The 16,328-nt window shown below is 36.9% G+C and overlaps 1 non-coding gene across 1 annotated transcript; it reads left to right on the top strand.

Moving 5' to 3' along the window:
• The first annotated feature begins 995 nt into the window (after positions 1-995).
• LOC132522546 (U6 spliceosomal RNA) lies at positions 996-1,102 on the top strand. The gene has a single exon (XR_009541284.1). It is a non-coding gene; the product is annotated as a U6 spliceosomal RNA (small nuclear RNA).
• The last annotated feature ends 15,226 nt before the right edge of the window (positions 1,103-16,328 follow it).

Below are 16,328 nucleotides of genomic sequence, written 5' to 3'. Positions count from 1 at the left end.
GAATCTGTGTTGGAAACAGAACCTGGTTACAAACTGGATGGGGGGTAGAAGTGGGCTGTGGATGGAAAGGTGCAAAGTTGACCCTTCGTTGACTTATCTGGAAGGAGTGGAGTTGTCGTTTACTAAGGTGGAGGCACTGGGAGAGGGGTAGATTTTCTGTCTGTGGCATGGGCCATCTTAAGTTTGAGATGCTTGTAAGACATACAAGTGAAGATATCAAAAACATATAAATTAATATGGTGCTCAAAGGGAAGGTCTGGGCTAAAAAAAAACCCCTCAATTTATCTTTTTAATCTTACTTTTCACATTCAACTAAATGTAATGCATAATCATTGGGGAGAAAATAGTATTAAAATGTAACACAGAGTTCTTTTTCTATATATACACACATACACACAGATGTGTGGATAATTATTATGTATAAGAAATTGAATTATATTTTTTAATCTGATTTTTAACTTAATTTTTTAAAGAATATTTTCTTCAGAGAAATATAGATTCCTTCTGAGATATGTAACTTTACTGAGCACATGTTGCTTTCTATAGTTAATCAGAAAATTATTAAACCAATTCTTATTTTTATAAATGTAGACGGTTAGTAATATTTTGCTACAATAAGCAGTACTACAAGGAACACTCTTTTATGTCTTTGTTTAGTGAAATTTATAGTTCACAAGAAATATGACATAATATGTGTGCTTAATGTATATAGACAGGATTAAATTAATGTATCACTTATGGTCAAAAAGTAGAAAATATGAATTAATTTCTTTTGCAAACAACTATAAAGAGAGTTCTGGATTTTGCCTGCAATGTTAAATGTTTTAAAGCTGCAAGTAGGAAGACAGATATCAATTTCAACATTAGGAATGAAAACTTAGTATATAGGAGTATGTAGCTTCTAAGGAATAAAAAAAAAAAATTCTATTACATTAGATTTCCTAGCTTTCTTCTCTTTTAGTCCACACTAAAGGCCCTGTCAAGATGTCAGAGTGGTACTTGCTTCGGCAGCACATATACTAAAACTGGAACAATACAAAGAAGATTAGCATGGCCCCTGAGCAAGGAGGACACACAAATCCGTGGAGCCTTCCATATTTTTAGGTTGTTAAGAGAGCAGATCCTAAGAGTTCTCATCACAAGGAGAAGTGTTTTTTTCTTTCCTTTTTATTGTACCTATATGAAATAATGGATGTTAACTAAACTTATTGTGGCAATCATTTCACAATACATGTAAATCAAACTATCATGCTATACATCTTACACTTATACAGTTTATTGTCAAGTATTTCTCAGTAAAACTGGAAAAAAATTTCAGGGTTTCTGAAGGTTAATGAGCATGTTTTGGTTCTAGAGACCTAGCTCACTTTTGTCTCCATGCACATAGCTGTCTGTATCTCTGGTCTCAGTTTACTTGGTGACACCATTGTTTGTAATAGATAGGAGCACTTTTTTCTTAAAATCAAAACAGAGTCATATTTCCGACTTTACATTTCTGCAAACATCACTCCAGTTCTGTGCCCTCAGGAAATACAGAGGTACCTGATGAAAACCATTCCTTCAGAGGAGGATACATCCCCACTCTTTGATGCTTTTTCCAAGATACTTTACTAACAACAACAACAAAACTTTACTAACAACAACAACAAAAAGACACGTGGGTTCACTAGCTGCTGAGCTTGGGGCGGGGGAGGGGTGCTTGCTGCTTTTAGTAACAGATATCACCTAGACATTTTAACTCCCTTTGACACCCCAGTCCCACCTGCAAACTGGAAACTGAAGAAAGAGGTGTCTCAAAAACATGAAATCCTGTTTTGCCTGGTGGGATACCTTTATTCCTGAGTAATTTCTCCAAATAACACCCTTGAGTCTCTGAAAACGTAAAAATTGCCTGTAGAGTCAAGGCAAATGAGGGCTAAATCCATTCATTATTTCTCTGTAGGCTCTCATTCACCTCTAGCTATAGGAAGCTTCACAATCACAGGATTGATGAAAAGTGTATAAACATATTATCTAGATACTCAGGTAGTCACAGGGAGAGGTTTTTGTTCCTGATTTTAATGTAAGCAAAGCTGAGCAGTGGAAATGTTCAGGTAAAAACAGATTTTTTCTTTCTGAAAGATAATATTTCTCATTCTGAATGATTTTATTCTTTTCCTTTGGATTCCATGGCAAATTCTGAAATCTGTTCATATTTGACCTACTCTTGTAACCTTGCTTATATCTTCATTACCCAGCAAGGAGTAAGCATAATTGATAAACAATCCATGGTCCTAATCTTTGCTTTGCTATGGATTGTCTTTGAATCTCTCAGGATAGTCTAGATCGTGTTTTGGTAGCAAAGTACTCTAAACTCTCAGAGGCTAAATACTACTTAATAGTGCTCACCACTCAGGGACCCTGGCAGATAGATCAGCCATCATCTCAAACATTGCCAATCAACATGCTTAAGGGAAAGGGTGTGCTGAAGGATCTCACAAGGTCAACTCAATGATCTGGAACAGAAGTGGCATGCTCTAGTCTTTTCTATTCGCAACTCACTGGCTAGAGCTAAACATATGGTCCCATCAAAAAGATACCAAGACATACAATCCTAACATGTTTCTGAAAGCAAAGAGCCAGAAATAGTTGAGAAATAGCGATAAGGACCATCCCAATCCTGTAAAAGAAGAACTATTTTTTTCTTTCAAAAATGTTATAGGGAAAATTGAGAAAAGCTAACTGGATAGCAAAGTATAGAAAAACACATTTTTCATTGTTATGAGTCTGCTTATAAAAAGTAATGTTCCACCAGCTGTATGAACAATTTCTTTGTAAATAACAACATGGGAGCTATTAGTCTCTTATCTCCAAATGTACATGCTTTGGGACTTCTGTCATTTTTACCTCACCTTTCTCCAAAAAGCTTTTGAAGTAGCTTACAAAGATATATAAAGCAAAATGGAATAAGGAAGAGTAAGTCAGGAAAAAGAGAAAAGAAGGAGGAGTTAAAAGACAAAGTTAAAAATGAAATTAGAATCTAATATTTGACAGGAGATTTAGTATGGTTTTCTGGAAGTCAGTGACAAATTTGGCTCTGAACATTCTGGGAACCATGCAAAAAAAGAAATATAATCAATGGTATGATACATAGTATCTACAAGTTAAAAGTAAAATATGTCATGAGAAGGAGCACAGTAATATTTGGCCCATGAGTCCTCATGAACAGGGAATATATAACATAGTACAGAAAGTAACAGAAAGCATGTCTACAATAAACTTAACACTATAAAGCTGCATCTTATTATATTTTTACTATAGCCTCACAGGCCCACATCACAAGTATTTTTATTATTATTTTCAGGTTTACTGATAATTATTGTAATGATTTGGCCCTGTTTGTCAATATCCCACATCTTTAAGGTCATCCAGGATATGAATGAAGCAAAGAAATAAGGTTTCCCTCCCAAATGTAACATTCATATAAACCACAGCTCACAAACAGGCATAAAGACTGCTGAATATGGCCTTCAACTGTTTACTTCACACATTACTGTTTTTAAACTAGAATTTGAATGTCTTTAGGTACAGAATTTACTCTCCAGTTTGGCCATAATTTCTCACCACTTCCTACAATGATCCAATTTATGTCCTTCATGTAGCCCCTGTAGGAATTAGAGTTTGAGACCCCTGATACAAAATACATTAACTCAGTAAAATAAAATGTTCCATAAATTCAGTGTCTATTCCCTCTATACCAGCTGCTTTGAGGAAATATAAAATAAACAATAACTGTACTGATGTTTCTCAAACAGCTAAGTCTATTGGGGAAGATAATGGCAAAACATCTGAGAACACATAGTACTAAAATGACTAACTATTTTATATATTTTGTAGCTCTTTATATTTCAGCAAACTATTTCACATTCATCGCTGCAGTGGCTTCTTTCAAGAATCCCACTAAATAATCAAAATAGGATAACAGTTCCCATTTTTCAGATAAAAACACTGAGATCCAAAAAGTTAAGTTGGATTAACCTCACATCACAAGGCTAATCACAGATATAGCATAAGCTCCATGGAGGGCTCTTTCAGTTTTACATCCTGCACAGACCTACATATCGCAGGCATTTCATAAATATCCTCTAAATTAACAAGGAAAAGAAACTCTAGGTCAACACACATATTGATTCATAAACATGAATAGTAGAAGAAAGCTTGTAGATAAGAATGATCACAATCCACAAATCACACTATACCATACCCAATACATATATATGTAAATTTAAAATATATATATATATATAAAACCACATGCTATTTATGACCGTAAGACACTTGTGATATGTAGGAAAGATGCAAAATGCAAGGTACATAAAAATTTATATGTAAATATAATAATCCCAAATATTCATGAAGGGAATTAGTGATTAGCCTTACTGCTTTAAAAAAAAAATCAATGGATTTACTCAGAGGAAAGTATCCTAGAGTTTGTGGACTTCCAAAACAAGCAAAGCTATGGTATTTACAGTATTTACAGTATTTATTGCAATATTATCTAAAATAGCAAAATATTGGAAACTACCTTAATATCCATTGATAGAAGCAAGTTGAATAAACTATGGTACATCGTCACAATGGAATATTATATGGCTCCATAGAGGAATAATAAAGAGGGCCATATGCTAATATTGGTGATTTTTATGCTGTATTGCAAAGTGAAAAAGGTCAAGACATAGAAATAATGAATATACATAAATATATGTACACACATACACACATATATATTAAACATATATATATAACATGTGTATGTGTGTATATATATTAATAATATATGCATGTATACCCACACACATATATACGCGTAGGGATAGATAAAAAGATATGCATACATATATATTTAATTATATTTGCAAAGAAAATAAACACTGGCAGCATAAACCAAAAATTAATAAAAACTGTAACCTTCAGAGTGTAAGGTGTGGCAGGGATTTTTATAAAAAGTGTGACTTTTATATATACTTTGTTACAGAGTCTTGACTTTGGACTCATACAAATGATTTATATATCAAAAAACATAAATTAAAAATTAAAAAGCAATCTCCAAATATCAGAAACAATTTGAAATGAACAAACCTACTTTTACCAAATTTATGACATAAGCACAAAGAGAAAAAGATTCATTTCAGATGATCTTAGCATAAAGTACAAATCTGACCACACATCCTTTGTAGTTTATATTCTAAGAGCAAATAGAGTGGCACAGTATGTTGTCAATGCACTCACAGAAAATCCAGCTTGTTTTAGGAAAGTGATTTCATCTTGGCAACAATGGAACAGGTGGGGAAGGAAGTCGCTGAGCTCAGCAAATACAGATACTTGGTAGCATTATGTTTCCCAAAGAAAAAGCTTAAGATAATGAAAACTTCATGAATACGTAAATTTAGGCATTTCTCTCAACAAGGCTTTGTGAGGATCACTGTATGTATCCATCAACGAGGACTAATACTCATTTATTTGATCCATTTGGAATATCACTTATAATGAGACTATTTTATGAATAGATTAAGGAGGTAAAGAAACTGGATTTAAGGCACATTTTCATAAGCCTAGGACTGACTGAAAAATTATTTGCTAGATATTAACCCATTTCTCTTTACTGAACAGGAGGAAATGGAAAGCAAAAAGGAAACTAGATCAGACTTAAGATAAACAACATTTTAGAAAACAAGAATTAAACACTGGAATAGGGAGATTATGGAACTTCTTTTCAAAACAATACACTATTAATTTACCTTAATTTGAAGCCACAGTGAAATCCCTTAAGATATGTTGGAACATAAAATTTAAGATAAAATTTAACCTCTTGGGGAGATGTTAACATTTACAAAATACAGACTAATGTTGAGTTTAGAGCCAAAATCACTTTGTGATTCTCAAGTTACTCTACTTAAATTTTGTGCCATCTTTATTTGATTAAAAAAAAAACTGGTCTTACAATTAGCAATATATTACCACTTAACTGTGAATATGATTAAATACGCTACTGTAAAATTATAGAATTTAAAGAAGATGGCGGAAGAGTAGGACTCGGAGATCACCTTCCTCACACAGATACATCAGAAATACATCTACACGTGGAACAACTCTTACAGGACACCTACTGAACGCTGGCAGAAGACCTCAGACCTCCCAAAAGGCAAGAAACTCCCCATGTAACTGGGTAGGGCAAAAGAAAAAACAGAGACAAAAGAATAGGGTCGGGACCTGCACCAGTGGGAGGGAGCTGTAAAGGAGGAAAGGTTTCCACACACTAGGAAGACCCCTCACGGGCGGAGACTGCGGGTGGCGGAGGAGGGAAGCTTCGGAGCCACGGAGGAGAGCGCAGCAACAGGGGTGCGGAGGGCAAAGCAGAGAGATTCCCGCACAGAGGATCGGTGCTGACCGGCACTCACCAGCCCAAGAGACTTTTGTCTGCTCACCCGCCGGGGCGGGCTGGGCTGGAAGCTGAGGCTCCGGCTTCTGTCGGATCCCAGGGAGAGGACTGGGGTTGACGGCGTGAACACAGCCTGCAGGGGGTTAGTGCACCACGGCTAGCCGGGAGGGAGTCCGGGAAAAAGTCTGGACCTGCTGAAGAGGCAAGAGACTTTTTCTTCCCTCTGTTTCCTGGTGCGCGAGGAGAGGGGATTAACAGCGCTTCTTAAAGGAGCTCCAGAGACGGGCACGAGCCAGCAGCTATCAGCGAAGACCCCAGAGATGGGTGTGAGACACTAAGGCTGCTACTGCAGCCACCAAGAAGCCTGTGTACGACCACAGGTCATTATCCACACCTCCCCTCCCAGGAGCCTGTGCAGCCCACCACCGCCAGGGTCCCGGGATCCAGGGACAACTTCCCCGGGAGAACGCACGGCGCGCCTCAGGCTGATGCAACATCCTGCCAGCCTCTGCCGCCGCAGGCTCACCCCACATCCGTACCCCTCCTTCCCCCCGGTCTGAGTGAGCCAGAGACCCTGAATCAGCTGATCTTTAACCCCGTCCTGTCTGAGTGAAGACCAAACACCCTCCGGCGACCTATACCTAGAGGCGAGGCCAAATCCAAAGCTGAGCCCCGGGAGCTGTGCGAAAAAAGAAGAGAAAGGGAAATCTCTGCCAGCAGCCTCAGGAGCAGCGGATTAAATCTCCACAATCAACTTGATGTACCCTGCATCGGTGGAATACATGAATAGACAACGAATCATCCCAAATTGAGGAGGTGGACTTAGACAGCAAGATTTATTATTTTTTCCCCTTTTCCTCTTTTTGTGAGTGTGTATGTGTATGCTTCTGTGTGAGATTTTGTCTGTATACCTTTGCTTTCACCGTTTGTCCTACGGTTCTGCCCGTCCGTTTTTTTTCTTTGTTTTTTTTACTTTTCAAAACAATTTTATTATTAATAATTATTTTTTATTTTAATAACTTTATTTTATCTTACTTTATTTTAACCTCTTTCTTTCTTTCTTTCTACTTTTTCTCCCTTTTATTCTGAGCCATGTGGATGAAAGGCTCTTGGTGCTACAGCCAGGAGTCAGTGCTGTGCCTCTGAGATGGGAGAGCCAACTTCAGGACACTGGTCAACAAGAGACCTCCCAGCTCCACATAATATCAAACAGCAAAAATCTCCCAGAGATCTCCATCTCAACACCAGCACCCAGCTTCACAGTGCTGGACACCCTATGCCAAACAATAGCAAGACAGGAACACAACTCCACCAATTAGCAGAGAGGCTGCCTAAAATCATAATAAGGCCACAGACATCCCAAAACACAAGACCAGACGTGGGCCTGCCCACCAGAAAGACAAGATCCAGCCTCATCCACCAGAACACAGGCACTAGTCCCCTCCACCAGGAAGCCTACACAACCCACTGAACCAACCTTAGCCACTGGGGACAGACACCAAAAACAAAGGGAACTACGAAACTGCAGCCTGCAGAAAATGAGACCCCAAACACAGTAAGTTAAGCAAAATGAGAAGACAGAAAAACACACAGCAGATGAAGGAGCAAGATAAAAACCCACCAGACCAAACAAATGAAGAGGAAATAGGCAGTCTACCTGAAAAAGAATTCAAAATAATGATAGTAAAGATGATCCAAAATCTTGGAAATAGAATAGACAAAATGCAAGAAACATTTAACAAGGACCTAGAAGAAATAAAGAGGAAACAAAAACAATGACTAACACAATAAATGAAATTAAAAATACTCTAGAAGGGATAAATAGCAGAATAACTGAGGCAGAAGAACGGATAAGTGACCTGGAAGATAAAATAGTGGAAATAACTACTGCAGACCAGAATAAAGAAAAAAGAATGAAAAGAACTGAGGACAGTTTCAGAGACCTCGGGCCAACATTAAACGCACCAACATTCGAATTATAGGGGTCCCAGAAGAAGAGGAGAAAAAGAAAGGGACTGAGAAAGTATTTGAAGAGATTATAGTTGAAAACTTCCTTAATATGGGAAAGGAAATAGTTAATCAAGTCCAGGGAGCACAGAGAATCCCATACAGGATAAATCCAAGGAGAAACATGCCAACACACATATTAATCAAACTACCAAAAATTAAATACAAAGAAAACATATTAAATCAGCAAGGGAAAAACAACAAACACCACACAAGGGAATCCCCATAAGGTTAACAGCTGATCTTTCAGCAGAAACTCTGCAAGCCAGAAGGGAGTGGCAGGACATATTTAAAGTGATGAAGGAGAAAAACCTACAACCAAGATTACTCTACCCAGCAAGGATATCATTCAGATTTGATGGAGAAATTAAAACCTTTACAGACAAGCAAAAGCTGAGAGAGCTCAGCACCACCAAACCAGCTTTACAACAAATGCTAAAGGAACTTCTCTAGGCAAGAAACACAGAGAAGGAAAAGACAGACAATAACAAACCTAAAACAATTAATAAAATGGGAATAGGAATATACATATCGATAATTACCTTAAATGTAAATGGATTAAATGCTCCCACCAAAAGATACAGACTGGCTGAATGGATACACAAACAAGACCCATATATATATTATCTACAAGAGACCCACTTCAGACCTAGAGACACATATAGACTGAAAGTGAGGGGATGGAAAAAGATATTCCATGCAAATGGAAACCAAAAGAAAGCTGGAGTAGCAATTCTTATATCAGACAAAATTGACTTTAAAATAAAGACTATTAGAAGAGACAAAGAAGGACACTACATAATGATCAAGGGATCGATCCAAGAAGAAGATATAACAATTGTAAATATTTACGCACCCAACATAGGAGCACCTCAATACGTAAGGCAAATACTAACAGCCATAAAAGGGGAAATCGACAGTAACACATTCATAGTACGGGACTTTAACACCCCACTTTCACGAAAGGACAGATCATCCAACATGAAAATAAATAAGGAAACACAAGCTTTAAAGGATACATTAAACAAGATGGACTTAACTGATATTTATAGGACATTCCATCCAAAAACAACAGAATACACATTCTTCTCAAGTGCTCATGGAACATTCTCCAGGACAGATCATATCTTGGATCACAAATCAAGCCTTGGTAAATTTAAGAAAATTGAAATTTTATCAAGTATCTTTTCCGACCACAATGCTATGAGACTACATATCAATTACAGGAAAAGATCTGTAAAAAATACAAACACATGGAGGCTAAACAATACACTACTTAATAAGCAAGTGATCACTGAAGAAATCAAAGAGGAAATCAAAAAATACCTAGAAACAAATGACAATGGAGACACGACGACCCAAAACCTATGGGATGCAGCAAAAGCAGTTCTAAGAGGGAAGTTTATAACAACACAATCCTACCTTAAGAAACAGGAAACGTCTCGAATAAACAACCTAAACTTGCACCTAAAGCATTAGAGAAAGAAGAACAAAAAACCTCCAATGTTAGCAGAAGGAAAGAAATCATAAATATCAGATCAGAAATAAAGGAAAAAGAAATGAAGGAAACGACAGCAAATATCAATAAAACTAAAAGCTGGTTCTTTGAGAAGATAAACAAAATTGATAAACCATTAGCCAGACTTATCAAGAAAAAAAGGGAGAACACTCAAATCAATAGAATTAGAAATGAAAAAGGAGAAGTAACAACTGACACTGGAGAAATACAGATCATGAGAGATTACTACAAGCAACTCTATACGAATAAAATGGACAACCTGTAAGAAATGGACAAATTCTTAGAAACTTACAACCTGACAAGACTGAATCAAGAAGAAATAGAAAATATGAACAGACCAATCACAAGCACTGAAATTGAAACTGTGGTTTAAAATCTTCAAACAAACAAAAGCCCAGGACCAGAGGGATCTCAGGCGAATTCTATCAAAAATTTAGAGAAGAGCTAACACCTATCCTTCTCAAACTCTTCCAAAATATAGCAGAGGGAGGAACACTCCCAAACTCATTCTACAAGGCCACCATCACCCTGATACCAAAACCAGACAAGGATGTCACAAAGAAAGGAAACTACAGGCCAATATCACTGATAAATATATATGCAAAAATCCTCAACAAAATACTAGCAAACAGAATCCAACAGCACATTAAAAGCATCATACACCACGATCAAGTGGGGTTTATTCCAGGAATGCAAGGATTCTTCAATATACACAAATCAATCAACGTGATACACCATATTAACAAATTGAAGGAGAAAAACCTATGATCATCTCAATAGATGCAGAGAAAGCTTTCGACATAATTCAACACCCATTTATGATAAAAACCCTGCAGAAAGTAGGCATAGAGGGAACTTTCCTCAACATAATAAAGGCCATATATGACAAACCCACAGCCAACATCATCCTCAATGGTCAAAAACTGAAACCATTTCCACTAAGATCAGGACCAAGACAAGGCTGCCCACTCTCACCACTCTTATTCAACATCGTTTTGGAAGTTTTAGCCACAGCAATCAGAGAAGAAAAGGAAATAAAAGGAATCCAAATCGGAAAAGAAGAAGTAAAGCTGTCACTATTTGCAGATGACATGATACCATACATAGAGAATTCTAAAGATGCTACCAGAAAACTACTAGAGCTAATCAATGAATTTTGTAAAGTAGCAGGATACAAAATTAATGCACAGAAATCTCTGGCATTGTTACACACTAATGATGAAAAATCTGAAATTGAAATTAAGAAAACACTCCCATTTACCATTGCAACAAAAAGAATAAAATAGGAATAAACCTACCTAAGGAGACAAAAGACCTGTATGCAGAAAATTATAAGACACTGATGAAAGAAATTAAAGATGATACAAATAGATGGAGAGATATACCATGTTCTTAGATTGGAAGAATCAACATGGTGAAAATTACTCTACTACCCAAAGCAATCTACAGATTCAATGCAATCCCTATCAAACTACCAATGGCATTTTTCACAGAACTAGAACAAAAAATTTCACAATTTGTATGGAAACACAAAAGATCCCAAACAGCCAAAGCAATCTTGAGAATGAAAAATGGAGCTGGAGGAATCCAGCTCCCTGACTTTAGACTATACTACAAAGCTACAGTAATCAAGCCAGTATGGTAGTGGAACAAAAACAGAAATATAGATCAATGGAACAGGATAGAAAGCCCAGAGATAAACCCATGCACATATGGTTACCTAATCTCTGATAAAGGAGGTAGGAATGTACAGTGGAGAAAGGACAGCCTCTTCAATAAGTGGTGCTGGGAAAACTGGACTGCTACATGTAAAAGTATGAGGATAGAACACTCCCTAATGCCATACACAAAAATAAGCACAAAATGGATTAAAGACCTAAATGTAAGGCCAGACACCATCTAGCTGTTCGAGGAAAACATAGGCAGAACACTCTATGACATAAATCACAGCAAGATCCTTTTTGACCCACCTCCTAGAGAAATGGAAGTAAAAACAAAAATAAACAAATGGGATTAATGAAGCTTCAAAGCTTTTGCACAGCAAAGGAAACCATAAACAAGACCAAAAGACAATCCTCAGAATGGGAGAAAATATTTTCTAATGAAGCAACTGACAAAGGATTAATCTCAAAAATTTACAAGCAGCTCATGCAGCTCAATAACGAAAAAACAAACAACCCAATCAAAAAATGGGCAGAAGACCTAAATAGACATTTCTCCCAAGAAGATATACATATTGCCAACAAACACATGAAAGAATGCTCAACATCATTAATCATTAGAGAAATGCCAATCAAAATTACAATGAGGGCTTCCCTGGTGGCGCAGCGGTTGAAAGTCCGCCCGCCAATGCAGGGGACGTGCGTTCGTGCCCTGATCCAGGAGGATCCCACATACCTCGGAGTGGCTGGGCCCGTGAGCCATGGCTGCTGAGCCTGAGTGTCCGGAGCCTGTGCTCCGCAAAGGGAGAGGCTACAGCAGTGAGAGGCCCACGTACTGCAAAAAAAAAAAAAATTACAATGAGGTATCATATCACACCAGTCAGAATGGCCATCATCAAAAAATCTAGAAACAATAAATGCTGGAGAGGGGGATGGAGAAAAGGGAACACTCTTTCACTGCTGGTGGGAATGTGAATTGTTACAGCCACTATGGAGAACAGTTTGAAGTTCCTTAAAAAACTACAAATAGAACTACCATATGACCCAGCAATCCCACTACTGGGCATATATAACCCTGGGAAAACCATATTTCAAAAACTCATGTACCAAAATGTTCAGTGAAACTCTATTTACAATAGGCAAGAGATGGAAGCAACCTAAGTGTCCATCATCGGATGAATGGATAAAGAAGATGTGGCACATATATACAATGGAATATTACTCAGCCATAAAAAGAAATGAAATTGAGTTATTTGTAGTGAGGTAGATGGATCTAGAGTCTGTCATACAGAGTGAAGTAAGTCAGAAAGAGAAAGACAAATAGTGTATGCTAACACATCTATATGGAATCTAAGGGGGAAAAAAATGTCATGAAGAACCTAGGGGTAAGACGGGAATAAAGATACAGACCTACTAGAGCATGGACTTGAGGATATGGGGAGGGGGAAGGGTAAGCTGTGACAAAGTGAGAGAGTGGCATGGAGATATATACATTACCAAACATAAAATAGATAGCTGGTGGGAAGCAGCCGTATAGCACAGGGAGATCAGCTCGGTGCTTTGTGACCACCTAGAGGGGTGGGATAGGGAGAGTGGGAGGGAGGGAGAGGCAAGAGGGAAGAGATATGGGAACATATGTATATGTATAACTGATTCACTTTGTTATAAAGCAGAAAATAACACACCATTGTAAAGCAATTATACTCCAATAAAGATGTAAAATAAAGAAAGAAAGAAAGAATATGAAAGCATGTTTGGTTCTTTTAATAATATTTTTAAATGAACACTACTGACTACTTAAACATGAATATATTTTTTTTGGAAGTTTAACATTTGCCTAAATACATTATTTCACTTGTTTGTGTTCGGGGGCAAGAGAAGTATACACAATAAATAGATACTTTATTGTAAAATGAGATAGTCTAGAACATATCTTTTCATTCTACTCTAGTGGTTTGTGTGTGTGTGTATATCAGAGCATTCAAAAGCAAGCAAACAGGGAGCACCCATATATTCAGCTACTTAACAAAAGTAATATAGATGAGATTAAAAGAAAGTGCTTCATTTACTGAGATAACCAGGAATACATGGTCAATATATTGATGTAAGAGGTAAGGCAAAGGAAAAAGAGTCATGTAAAGAAACTGAATGAATCCTAGAGAAGAAATATTGCCATGAGTTCAATTTTTATTTTAATACGGCCTCATTAGTGTAGACATGCTATTAAATAGCCAAAAGCAATAGGAATTTTCACACATACTTATTTATATTGAATTTCCCAAGTCTATCTTTATCCCTACTCCCTCTAAAGAGAGATATTCTTTTCTCATCTTGTCCTTTGAAAAGCCCTTAAAAAATATAAATTCTTTCATTATGTTTTTTAGAAATCACAGGAATACTAATAGGCAAACATCAGAAAGTTGCATTTCAATTCAGATAAACCTCAAGATACACGGTTTCTACGGCTGCTGTCTAGCCTAAAAAATCAAATTGAGGATCATATTTAAACAACTGTGTTTATGCCATTTTCTGTACATTAAAATTTTCTTCTTATAACAGGATCAAAAAGTAGCATTGTCAGTACACACTGATTTGTTGACTAAGTTTTCCTTAGAAAACGTGGAGTTATAGAAACTAGTGTTAAATGAAGACCTGTAGGATTTTGTTCGTATTTTAGATAAATGTCTAATCTAAATGCCAGTTAATCTGACCTTCTTCAATAGTCCTTCATCGAATTAATCTTAATTTTTTGCCTCTTTTACCTGTGTAGTCTCTATCCAAGGACTCTACATGATAACCAAATGGCTACAGATATGCTTTCCTGAATGAAATAGTCTTCCTGCCAGTGTACCTAAATGCCTACTGTGAAATAATTATGAAACTAATCTTTTTTTAATGTAATGTTCAAGTCATAAAGAGAGTTTAATAGCTATAACATAGGTAAGTCAAAAAAAAGGTTTTATAAAATTTACTTGATAAAGTATCATAAAGTTACACAAGGAAAGACACAAAATAAAATAAATTCCCCTAATGTACCGCAAATATCAACCACCACACACTACCTACAAGCCATATGTTTTTTCCATCTGTTCTGTTATCGTCAACTAAATTTATAGTATTTGGGCTATCAGAAAGATTGTCAAACACAAGCTAGGCATGATTTTAAAACCTAGGTGTTACTGTTAGTTGTTTTATTCTTTTTTTTTTCTATTTTTTTGAAGAAGTAGCTACCCCCTTCTATGCCCATCACACCACTGATAATATTTCTTAATTTCAGATTAAGATTCCTCCAATATTTTTGAGGAATGTTAGTCCTCAGGAATTTAGATTAGCCTTGTAGCCACTAATGACCTACTGCTTTCAATGTCTCGAATGATAGCTCCTGGGCAAAGAAGCTGGAATTTCTGGAGATAACTATGATTCTTCCAAGTGCTCGATTTGTGGCCTTTATTTGGTAGACTACGATGTGAGGTAGGCAGAATTCTAAGATGACTCCCCCATGACCCAAACCTTTGTATAAGCCCCTCTCTTTGAGTGGTAAAGGGACCTACTGATTTCTTCTATCTAACAGAACGCGGCAAAAGTGGTGAAATAGTAATTCCCTTAGTGAGGCTACATTACATGGCAAAGGTGATGGGTAGTCACTTCTGTGATTACATTACATTATATAAAACTCCAGTTTAGCAGACTGAAGTGAGAGATTCTTCTGCTGGTTTTGAAGAACTAAGTTGCTATATTGTGAGCAGGCCTGTGATGACGCAGTGGCAAGGGACTTCAGGTGCCTCTGGGGGTGGAAAGCAAGTGAGCAAGACAATAGGGATTTCAGTCCTACAACTGCAAGAAACTGAATGCTGCTAACACTACATGAAATTAGAAGAGAATGCCAAGCTTCCGAAAGGATCACAGTCTGGCTGATACCTTGTTTGCAGGGTCTCACACCTGTGCAGAAGATCCAGTTAAGATATGCCTGGACTCCTGACTCAGGGAAACTGAGAAAGAATAAATATATATTATTTTATACAGCTAAATTTGTAGTAATTTTTACATAGCAATAGAAAATGAATATGTTTAATCAAGGAAAGATTAAGTAATTTTGCTATGAAAGTCATTTCAAATCAATCAAAATTCTATTTTTTAAAGTTGTAAACATAAATATTAAAATGGATCCATAGATGCTGGGTGTGATGTCTGTGAAATAGTTTGTGACCTATGTGCATCTTAAGAGCAGGACCATGAATAGGTAACAAATACCATAAAACATATGGTATTCTGGCCAAGAATTCCATGAGAAAATGGCACATACTCTTCATGAAACTGCAACCTAAGATCACTACTTTAAAGACAGACCATTTATGAAGAGCCAGGGATTCCAAAGCTAGTCCTAATGAAAATTCAGTGAATAGGAAAAAGTACAAATTCTCAAATTATGACAAAGAGATCAAAAATACTTAAAATCTGTAGTAGATTATAGTTTAGCAAACATTCACTCTCTACCCACGATTAGGCAAATTATTTTCCCTACTCCATTGATACTAGCTTTAGCTATATGACTTGCTTTGGCCAAGGGAATATGGGTAGAAGTGACAGTACTCCAGCCCTTAGGAGGCATGCATTCTCTTAGCTCCCTTTCAGCATCTACCTTGAGAAAAACTTGCCCCAGGTATAAACGGCTTCTGGGTTCCCAAATTAGATACATGGAGCAGAGCTATCCCAGCTGTCTCAT

This window comes from Lagenorhynchus albirostris, chromosome 6 (genome assembly GCF_949774975.1).
Source record: "Lagenorhynchus albirostris chromosome 6, mLagAlb1.1, whole genome shotgun sequence".
NCBI lineage: Eukaryota > Metazoa > Chordata > Mammalia > Artiodactyla > Delphinidae > Lagenorhynchus > Lagenorhynchus albirostris.
This window is presented reverse-complemented; position numbering and strand designations above follow the sequence as displayed.